This window comes from Palaemon carinicauda, chromosome 13 (genome assembly GCF_036898095.1).
Source record: "Palaemon carinicauda isolate YSFRI2023 chromosome 13, ASM3689809v2, whole genome shotgun sequence".
Classification (NCBI taxonomy): Eukaryota; Metazoa; Arthropoda; class Malacostraca; order Decapoda; family Palaemonidae; genus Palaemon; species Palaemon carinicauda.
In genome coordinates this window covers 130,246,500-130,258,999 of record NC_090737.1, presented here as the reverse complement: position 1 = coordinate 130,258,999, position 12,500 = coordinate 130,246,500, and positions in this window count along the sequence as shown.

The window sequence follows — 12,500 nt, the reverse complement described above, 5'->3', positions numbered from 1 at the left end:
GTTACTTCTAGTAACCAATAAAGGACAATTACTAGTCTAGTAAAGACTACTCACTAAACTGCTACTGCCAAATACGTTTTTTAAATGTTGTACTGTGGATGAACTGTGGATTTTTTATCCGCGGCAAATTACTTCATTATTAGACGGACAATGTACAGTATCTGAACGAGTATAGAAGATCCTTAAGGTCATAAAATGATGTATTTTTTTTTAACAATAAAAAGTTATGGTTAATGAACTCATATTGAGACCAATAGATATATCATTTAAGGCTCTTTCAGAGTGAGGTTTAGAAGTGATTGAAGATGGCAGTTTGATGTCTACAATATAGAAAATATCTTGACAGAGATGTGTGATAATACGAAAAATCTATGGATTTAAGGACATTAATGTCCTGCTTTATCGATTTGAGAAAAATATGGCATGGTGGTGGCCAATGCGGTAACGTCCCTGACCTGTAAACGCTAGACTGGGGTTCAATTATTACTCAAACTCGTTAGTTTCTTTGGTCGCTACAACCCCATCATCCTTCTGAGCTAAGGAGGGGGGTTTGGGGGAGCCTATAGGTCTATCTGCTGAGTCATCAGCAGCCATTGCCTGGCTCTCTTTGGTCCTAGCTTGGTGGAGAGGGGGCATGGGCACTGATCATATAGTATGTATATATGATCAGTCTCTAGGGTATTGTCCTGCTTGATAGGGCAATGTCACTGTCCCTTGCCTCTGCCATTCGTGACCGGCCTTTAAACCTTTAAACCTTTTATACTAATGATGGTTTGTATGTATGAATCGTGGTAAAGAAAGAATAGGTTAAAAGAAGTAATAATCATTTAATGGGCAGTTTTGATTAAGTATTAAATACCTCTAGTTTAGCTGTTAATCAGTAATGCTATTTTCAATTTAGATTTTATATGAAATATCTATTTTTTGTGATGTCACTGTTCTTAAGACATTTTATTTTAATTGTTAATTACTTCTCTTGTAGTGTATTCATTTCCTTATTTCTTTTCCTCTTTGGGCTATTTTCCCTGTTGGAGCCATTGGGCTTATAGTATCCTGCTTTTCTAATTAGGGTTGTAGCTTAGCAAGTAATAATGATAATAATATTAATAATGATGATAATAATAATAATAATAACAATAATAATATTTTTATTACTATTATTATTATTATTATTATTATTATTATTATTATTATTATTATTATCACTTGCTAAGCTATAACCCTAGTTGGAAAAGCAGGATGCTATAAGCCCAAGGGCCCCAACAGGGAAAATAGCCCAGTGAGGAAAGGAAAAAAGGAAAAATAGAATATTTTAAGAACAGTAACAACATTGAAATTAATATTTCCTATGTAAACTATAAAAACTTCAACAAAACAAGAGGAAGAGAAATCAGACAGAACAGCGTGCCCAAGTGTACCCTCAAGCAAGAGAACTCTAAACCAAGATAGTGAAAGACCATGGTACAGAGGCTATGGCATTACCCAAGACAAGAGAACAATGGTTTGATTTTGGAGTTTCCTTCTCCTAGAAGAGCTGCTTACCATAGCTAAAGTGTCTCTTCTAGCCTTACCAAGAGGAAAGTAATAATAATAATAATAATAATAATAATAATAATAATAATAATAATAATAATAATAATAATAATGCTATTATTCAGAAGTTAAGAAAAGGATCATACTCTGATTTTTATTTCATGGGGAACCTATGAAAGAAAAGACCAATTCTTTTGATATTAGCGTTATTATCCAGTCCATCTAAGATTAAGGCAGTGTCAGATTAATATTGCTCTAGCAATGTACCCTACAGTAATTATGACATGTTAAGCAATATATGTTGCTCGATATTTTGTTATGCAACCTTTTGAGATAGCAAGGGGAGTTATTTACTGCACTGATAATGATTTCCCGAAAAAAAAAAAAAAAAAAAAAAAAAAAAAAAAAAAAAAAAAAAAAAAAAAACGGTAAGAATCCTGGAATAAATGTTGCCAGGCATTTACCGTTTAAAAAGGATATATTGACGCCAAGGAGTGATATTTCGGTCACCAAACCGTAAAAGATAAAAACATAGTAGGGTAAAAATTACGGTCCCCTGTATTTTATTGAAATACGGCAGAGAACCGCATATTTTTTCACGGAGAATTTCCTATAAAAAATACGGGTTTTTAAGTGTTATAGCTCTAAAAAGAGGGTACAATAGAATATATGTATGCGCAATGTATCTCATATAACAGAAGTATGAAGTACACCTATAATACACTATTAAAAAAACTGTAATTTTAATCGGAAATTTTCCGAAAAGTATACTGTTCTTAGCCACATTTCAATAAAATACATGCGACCGTAATTTCATCTATCATTGCTATTATCTTTTACGGGCTAGGGGCCATAGTATCACTCATTTACATCAATATATCCGGTTATAAAACGGTAATAATCTTGGAATAAATATTACCAGGTATATACGTTTTTTAATGCAAATTTTTAACTGTGTAAGAACATGGGTACATATATTCACCCGTTTCTCTAAATAGCATTTAACGAAATAATAAAAAAAATGCTTTTGAGAAAAAGTCAAAGAATCTTGGAATAAATGTTGCCAGGTATATACGTTTTTTAATGCCATTTTTTAACATCGTAAGAACATGGATACATATATTCACCCGTTTCTCTAAATATCATTTAACGAAATAATAAAAAACACTTTTGAGAAAAAGTCAAACAAAATCCTGGATTAGATATTACCAGGTATATACGTTTTTTAATGCAAATTTTTAACATGGGTACATATATTCATTCACCCGTTTCTGTAAGTGTCATTTAACGAAAATAATAAAAACGCTCTTAAGAATAAAGTCAAACGTAATATCACTCCTTTACGTGAATATATCCGTTTTTAAAAAGGTAAAAATCCTGGAATAAATATTGCCAGGTATATACGTTTTTTAATGCCAATTTTTAACAGTGTAAGAACGAGGATCCATATATTCACCCGTTCCTCTAAATAGCATTTAACGAAATAATAAAAAACTGTTGCCAGGTATTTACAGTTTTGTTAATGCAAACTTCTAACATTGTAAGAACATGGATACATATATTCACCCATTTCTCTGAATAGAATTTAACGAAATAATAAAAAAAAAAAACGCTTTTGAGGAAAAGTAAAAAAAAATTCTGGAATAAATGTTCCCGGGTATTTACGGTTTTTTAATGCAAATTATTAAACAGTGTAAGAACTTGGGTATATATATTCACCCGTTTCTCTAAATAGCATTTAACGAAATAGTAAAAAACGCTTTTATAAAAAGTGAAAAAAAAAATACTGGAATAAATGTTTCCAGGTATTTACGGTTTTGTTAATGCAAATTTTTAACATTGTAAGAACGTGGATACATATATTCACCCGTTTCTCTAAATAGCATTTAACGAAAATAATAAAAAAACGTTTTTATAAAAAGTCAAACAAAGACTAAAACGCCAGTTTCCTTCTCCCCCCAAGAGGCAATAGAAACTCAAAATGCACGTTTTTCACGGTGAAGAAGAGTCGAGTGGCCATGCAATTATATATCTAAGAAGCCAGCGAGCGCCCTTCATCATGAATAAAAAGAGGGGTAAAAGAATTAATGAATGTAAGGGAAAGATGAGGGAAGAAAGGGGAAAGAGGAGAGGAAGAGGAAATCAAGGAGTGGGTTGTAATAAATGTAAAAATGTAACTTGTTGGATAAAAATTTTGCTTTGAATTTAATGGGATTGACCAGAAACTTTGGAAAGGGTTTCATATTGTTATAAAATTCAGCGAATTATAAAAAAAAAAAATGCATATATATAGAAAGTATGACTTTTTTGGGGGGAGGGAAATAGGAGACCAAATCACATATACAGCATTATTATTATTATTATTATTATTATTAAGCTACACCCCTAGTTGGAATAGCTGGATGCTATAAGTCAAGGTGCCCCAACAGGGAAATAGCCCAGTGAGGAAAGGAAAGAAGGAAAAATAAAATATTTTAAGAACAGTAACAACATTAAAATGAATATTCCTTATATAAACTATAAAAACTAACAAAACAAGAGGAAGAGATACTAGATAGATTAGTGTGCACGAGTGTAACCTCAAGCAAGAGAACTCTAACCCAAGATAATGAAAGACCATGGTACAGAGGCTATGGCCCTACCCAAGACTAGAGAACAATGGTTTGATTTTGGAGTGTCCTTCTCCGAGAAGAGCTGCTTAACATAGCTAAAGAGTCTCTTCTACCCTTCCCAAGAGGAAAGTAGCCACTGAACAATTACAGTGCTGTAGTTAACCCCGTGTTTAAAGAAGAATTATTTGGTAATATCAGTGTTGTCAGATGTATGAGGACAGAGGAGAACCTGTAAAGAATAGGCCAGACTATTCGGTGTATGTGTAGGCAAAGGGAAACTGAATCGTAACCAGAGAAGGATCCCAGGTAGTACTGTCCGACCCGTCAAAGGACCCCATAACTCTCTAAGGGTAGTATCTCAACGGGTGGCTGGTGCCCTGGCCAACCTACTACCTGGTAGGAATTTACTGGGATTAAGCAGAAACTCAGTAAAATGGTTTCATATTGTAATGTTATTCAGTGAATCATCCAAAAAAGGTATACAAATAGAAATTATGCTTTATTGGAAAAATAGGGAAAAAAATCATGTCTATAGGTTAAGACATGCCTTATCTAATATTTCTTCAGATACTTCAAAAGATACTTTAAAAGCATGAGGTGATTGGACTGAGGTCTGTTGTTGTAAACATGTAAAACATTTCTTTTTCTTTCACTTTCCTTTCTGATATAGAGCCTTTTTAGGGAAAAAGAAGAAAAAACAAAAAGAAAAATAAGAAGAAAAAGAAAAAGAAGAAAAACATAAACAAAAGGAAAAATAGGAAAAAAGAAAAAAATATAAAAAGAAAAAGAAAAAAAATTTAAAAATTAGAAAATCAAAAAGTTAGAAAAAGAAAAAATTAAAGAAAAGAAAAAAGAAGAAGAAAAAGAAGTAAAAACATCTATAATAACAATGGGAATTCCAAAATACTGTTGCTCGGAAAAGATACTTAGCATTTCTTTCAAGAAGTCAAACTTTACATCAGTCGATCTTGTTTCAATGAACTTTTAGTTATTGAAGATGAACAAAATATACAAGATTCAAGAGATGTATATTTGCATAGTTATTCTTAAAGTCACATAAGAAAATTAACTCTAATCCTGAAATTCAGGTAAGTGATAAATGATTTTAATAATTTCAATTATTATAGTAATAAATGTAATGGTAACAACTGTAATAATATTGATAATGATAATTTTAATAATTGTAATAATTTCAAAATTAATGATTTTAATATTTTTTATAATTTTAGTAATTTCATGATGACATAAGATTGTGAAGCCCCGTATGACATATCTGTTATGACGTTGTTACTTTTTTTAGAATGATTTACTGTTAATTTGTTCTCTTCAGTTATTTATTTCCTTATTTCCTTTCCTCACTGGGCTATTTTTCCCTATTGGAGCCCCTGGGCTTATAGCATTTTGCTTTTCCAATTAGGGTTGTAGCTTGGATAGTAATAATAATAATAATAATAAAGTGTTGGCATACTTATCAGTAAATAGGAAAGCAAGCGAAGGTGTTTTAGTATAGATATATGGGATGTTAAATATGATTCTGGGGATATTACTAGAATTATCAAAATCATAAAGATTAATAAAAATCATTAAAATTATCAAAATTATTTAGAATATCATTATTATTAAAATTTTCAGAATTTAAAGGAAAATGAAAGAAATAGGTAACAAAAAAGGCAGCAAATAACTTATTGAAATTATTATGATAATTAAAATTTCTATAATTTAAAGGAAAATGAAAGGAATAGGTAATAAAAAAGACAGCAAATAACTTATAGAAATTATTATCATCATTAAAATTCGCAGAATTTAAAGCAGAATGAAAGATATAAGAAACAGAAAAAGGCAGGAAATAACATATTAAAATTATTGTTATCAAAATTTGTAGAATTTAAAGGAGAATGAAAGAAATAGGAATTAGTTAAAAGGTAGCAAATAACTTATTGAAATTATTATAATCATTAAAATTTGCAGAATTTAAAGCAGAATGAAAGAAATGGGAAATAAAAAAGGCAGCAAATAACTTATTAAAATTATTATTATCATTAAAATTTGAAGAATTTAAAGCCAAAGGAAAGAAATAGGAAATAGAAAATAAAACATAGAAAAGCAGCAAATAACTTATCATTATTATTGTCATTGACATTTGCAGCATTAAAAGCAGAACAAAAGAAATAGGAAACAGAAAAAAGACAGGAAATAACATGTTAGAATTATTATTATTAAAATTTTTAAAATCTAAAGGAGAATGAAAGCAATAGGTAACACAAAAGGCAGCAAATAACTTATTGAAATCATTATCATTAAAATTTGCGGAATTTAAAGAAGAATAAAAGAGATAGGAAATATAAAATAAAAAAGCAACAAACAACTTATCAAAAATAGTATAATATTTAGAATTTTAGAATTTAAAGCAGAATAAAAGAAATAGGAAACAGAAAAAGGCAGTTAATAACTTATCAACATCATTATTATCATTAAAATTTGTAAAATTTAAAGTAGATGGAATGAAATAGGAAACAGAAAAAAATGGAGCAAATAAGTTATTGAAATTATCAATGTCGTTAAAATTTGAAGAATTTAAAGAAGAATTAAAGAAACAGGAAACAGTAAAAGGCAGCAAATAACTCATCAAAATTATTAATATCATCAAAATTTGTAGAATTTAAAGCAGAATGAAAGAAATAGGAAATAGAAAATAGAAAAGTAACAAATAACTTATTGTAATTATTATTATCATCAAAATTTGTAGAATTTAAAGCAGAATAAAAGAACCAGGAAATAGAATTTTTTTTGAAGAATTTAAAGCAGAAGGAAAGAAATAGTAAATAGAAAATAGAAAATAGAAAAGTAGCAAATAACCTATTGTAATTATCATAATAATTAAAATTTGCAGACTTTAAAGCAGAATAAAAGAAACAGGAAATAGAAAAAAGTCATAAAATAACAACAGAATAACTTATAATCAGTGTAACCATTAAAATTTGAAGACTTTAAAACAGAATAAAAGAAATAGGAAATAAAAAAAAATCATAAAATAACAACAGACAGAATTCTAAAACGAAGATCCAGAGAAGACACGCAGATCCCAGGCGACTGGGATCGCATCGCATGCGGTCGATCTCCATATATGCAAAGTGGACTCTTCTATCTGAGCCGACGATCGGCTGGAAGTCCATTAAGCATTCTCTTTAATGAAATCTCCCTGAAACGAAATAGCTTTCAGTGACATGCATCTTGCATGCGAGATCAAACTAGTCGTTAATTCTAATAGTCAGGCCTTCTACCATCATGAGGCTCAATAATACACAGTACTCTATAGTCCATTTCTTTTAGCGATGCATATTTGCACCGACTTGCGGCGATGCCCTTTTAGCTCGGAAAAGTTTCCTGATCGCTGATTGGTTAGAATCATCTTGTCCAACCAATCAGCGATCCGGAAACTTTTCCGAGCTAAAAGGGCACCGCTGCGAGTCGGTGCAAATATGCATCGCTAAAAGAAATGGACTCTAGAAGTTTTATTCCAGCTGTGACTAAGATGTAGAATGATCTTCCTAATCAGTTGGATCTGTAGAACTTCAAAAGTTCAAACTTACAGCAAATGTTTTATTTTGAACAGGTTAACATAAGCCTTTTTTATAGTTTATATATGGAATATCTGTTTTGATGTTGTTAATGTTTTTTAAATATTTTATTTTCATAGTTTATTTCTTCTTATATCGTTTATTTATTTCCATATTTCCTTTCCTCACTGGGGTATTTTTCCCTGTTGGAGCCCTTAGGCTTATAGCATCTTGCTTTTCCAACTAGGGTTGTAGCTAGCTTAGCTAATAATAATAGTAATATATATATATATATATATATATATATATATATATATATATATATATATATATATATATATATATATATATATGTATGTATATATACATATATATATTCATATATATATATGTATATATATATATATATATATATATATATATATATATATATATATATATATATATATATATATGGTCAGTCGCTAGGACATTGTTGTCCCTTGCCTCTGCCATTCACGAGCGACCTTTAAACCTTTAAGGAGCATATGAGTATTTAACACACTCACTTGTCTTTACTTATTTCTAAACAGGCATTAGGTATAAAGATAGCTTTATATCTCAATATAATCTTTTGTTAATTAGTTTTGAAGAATGTTTCACAATTTTTACAAAAGATTCTGTTAGTTCAGTTACTCTGTTTACAATTGTTAAATCTATTATTTCGAGAAAATTCGCTTTTTTCCAATTACTTCCGATGTTTATTTTCTTCTCAAGAAAGAATTTTTCTGTTGTTAGATGTATGAAAATGTCAATAAAATAAATTACACTACATGAACTAGGCCCAAGAGAAGCAAGAAGCTTACGCTGTAAACATGTAAAACATTTCATTTTCTTTTACTTATCTTTCTGATCTAGGACTTTTTTAGGGAAGAAGAAGAAGAAGAAGAAGAAAAAGAAGAAGAAGAAGAAAAAGAAGAAGAAGAAGAAGAGAAAGAAGAAGAAGAAGAAGAAAAAGAAGAAGAAAAAGAAGAGGAAGAAAATGAAGAAGAAAAAGAAGAGGAAGAAAATGAAGAAGAAGAAAAAGAGGAAGAAGAAGAGGAAGAAGAAGAAGAAGAAAAAGAAGGAGAAGAAGAAGAAAAAGAAGAAGAAGAAGAAGAACTGGTGGTAGCCAGGCCAAATCTAATCACCATGATGCTAATTCAAGTCCTTAATTCACAAAACTACTTAAAACTTTCCTTATTTCTAATTTCCTTAAAAAAAAAAAAAAAATTGTCTCGTTCGTTTTCTCTCTCTCTCTCTCTCTCTCTCTCTCTCTCTCTCTCTCTCTCTCTCTCTCTCTCTCTCTCTCTCTCTAAAAAAGTATAAAATAGTATCAGCCAAAATATATGGCTTGTGTGTGCTTAAAGGTTAAAGGTGTCTGGTTTCAGTTCTAGTTTCACCAGAATAGATACTCACTAGAACGTCAGCTGGGCAAGCCCAATCCCCCACTGTGGTTTCCTACCGCAGCAGTGGCCTCCCAAATAAACAGCTTAAACTCACGGCCCCGGGCTGGGATCGATCTGCTGCCATGCGAATGCTAGGCAAACACGTCACTATTGTACTAGTCAGGAGATTATTGTGTTTTTATGTAACAACTCAAAAATTAGATATGTGACATATTGACTTATTTCACTCGTTTAGGTGTGTCTTAAGAAAATATAAAAACAATCAGTGAAATAAATTAATCATATATAATTTTTTACCATAAACAACTAAAGAATATGAATGATGAAAATTGCTTGATAAAAGTTTGCAAGTTTCAAGTATTCTTTTGCGCCAATTAATGCAGTGATTTTAATTCAAAGACAAATTATGCAGGAATTAAGAAATTCTAAAGAAAATGGTTATTGAAAAGAAGAATAGGGAATAATATATTTCATGATAATGTTCGAAGCTCGGAAAAGTTTTATTTCTTTCACAAGATATTTTTTTTATATTTACAATATAATAATAATAATAATAATAATAATAATAATAATAATAATAATAATAATAATAATAATAATAATAATAATAATAATGATAATATTAATAATAATAACAATAACCAAAAAAAATAATAATAACAATAACAATAACAATAACAATATCAATAATAATAATAATAATAATAATAATAATAATAATAATAATAATAATAATAATAATAATAATAATATAGGAAAATGACTCTTCCCGTTGCCAATAGATTAGGTATAATAAAAAGAAGGTTACACATGCAATATTGCATTTTGATCAAATTACATTTTACATTCACATAATATATATTTCATCGCTCAACCTCACTACCATAAAAAAAGAATTACTGAAATGAATATAATTCATTAAAAACAAGGTTTTACAGACATTTAGGAAGCTAGTTTATCCATTTCTTTTATATAAATGTTACCTTTGTTTAATGTTTTGCTAGATCCTTTGTCACTTTTTGCAATAAATGATAATAATCTCCTGAGAAATATTTCTAAATGTTATGAAAATACAAGCTACTTATCTCAACACAAAGACATCTAGTGTGATTTTCTTTTCTTTTTATGAAGCATACCTTCAGGGTTCTAAACTTACCTTCACGTTTGGTACAAGACATTAGCACTGCATTTATATGTATATATATATATATATATATATATATATATATATATATATATATATATATATATATATATATATATATATATATATATATATATATATATGTATATATATACATATATATAAGTATATACATATATATATGTATATATATATATACTGTATATATATGTATATGTATATGTATATATATATACATATATATGTGTGTGTGTGTGTGTGTGCATGTTTTATTAATATGTACAGCCAATATATATATATACATATATATATATATAAATATATATATATATATATATATATATATATATATATATATATATATATACATATACATATATATGTATTATAGATATATTGCTTTGAGATATATATATATATATATATATATATATATATATATATATATATATATATATATATATATATATATATATGTATGTATGTATGTATGTATATATATATATACACTGGATCATGTGCTCCTTTCTTATGAGTCTCTGTGTAATAGTATGCTTGTGTCTTTTTATGTACAAAAGAACTCAAAACTGCAAATTGTTGTAAGAGCAGACATAGTATAAGAGAGAGAGAGAGAGAGAGAGAGAGAGAGAGAGAGAGAGAGAGAGAGAGAGAGAGAGAGAGAGAGAGAGAGAAAGGGCTGGGAAATAAACTCTCAAGGAAGTTGAAGTCGGCGAGAAGGAAGTGTAAATTAGATCGAGAAAACGGAGCCCTCCTTGCCCGGCTCGGATGAGCTATTTGGGCCCAGGCAGGCAATCACACAAACAGGTATAGAGAGAACCTTGATCAAGAGAGAGGCACCTCCCCTCCCCTACCCCTCCCCCCTCCTGCTACATCTCGACCCACCTACCCAGCATCAGTATAACACCCCCCAACCCCCCACCCCCCGAACCAGGTCGCTCCCTTGAGAGAAATTGGAGCAGTGGCGCAGTATTGCCAAGATAGAGCTGTGCAGTGGGAGGAGGGCGGTGGAGTTGGTAGGTAACATGAACGGAATACATCAGGAGAGAGAGAGAGAGAGAGAGAGAGAGAGAGAGAGAGAGAGAGAGAGAGATAGAGAGAAAGAGAGAGAGAGAGAGACGTGAGAGCAACAGAATGAAAGATATACTGTATATATATATATATATATATATATATATATATATATATATATATATATATATATATATATATATATATATGTGTGTGTGTGTGTGTGTGTGTGTGTGTGTGTGTGTGTGTGTAAAGACACAGACAGACATACAGACAGATAGACAGACAGATGTGTAGGTAGGAAGATGTTGATCATAGAAATCTAAACAGTGTTTATAATCAATATATTAAAATTTGCAGTCATTTTCCAAAAAACGTTTTAAGATAAAACAACTTGATTCCCGCCTTGTCAGTAAAATTACTCAGAAAATGCTATTCAGAATCGGCTGTTATGTATTTTGGTCTTGGTTAGTTCAGAGAATGTTAGCTTACATTAAGTTATACTATGTAAGGTTAGGTCAGACTAGGTCTAGTTGATTAAGTAAAATCAACTAGATTTAAAGGCCTCTTGTTTAAGGCTGAAAAGACTTAAAGTAGACATAACTGTAGTCTTCATTCATCTATCTTGAAACTAAAGACATTTAGCAGTTACACTACATTTTCATTGACAAGTACAGCTGGATACAGGATTCTCTGGTACACCTCACTCGAGGTTTACCATTTGTACTGTGCAGCGAATTCCTGTGTGTAGCTTCTACCCATCACCTCTGCCATCCCTCTCTAATCTATCTGTCTGGTTACTTGCCGCACAGTAAAGGTGTGACAGCGTGCACTTTCTCAGAGCGAGGTGTGTCAGGAATTCCTGTGTCCAGCTGTACATTACCCAGAAGTAGTAAAGATATTAAGCAAATATATCAAGTTTCCTAGCGCCTCCAGAGGCCTTTGATCGGATAGCCAGGAACCCATATTTGTGAACGCTATTGCAGTTTTATGATATCAATCAGGTATCTATTTTATTATCAAATCATATCTTAAGAAATCTGATAACAGTTCTACTCGAACCAGAGCATTAGTTGACCATAACATAACATTGAGTTGCAGAATTGATGAAAACATAATGAAATCAGAAAGGCACTCTGTGAGTGCAGACCTCCGCACAGCAACTTATTTCTCGAAACCAGCTTGCCTTTCCCTGAAT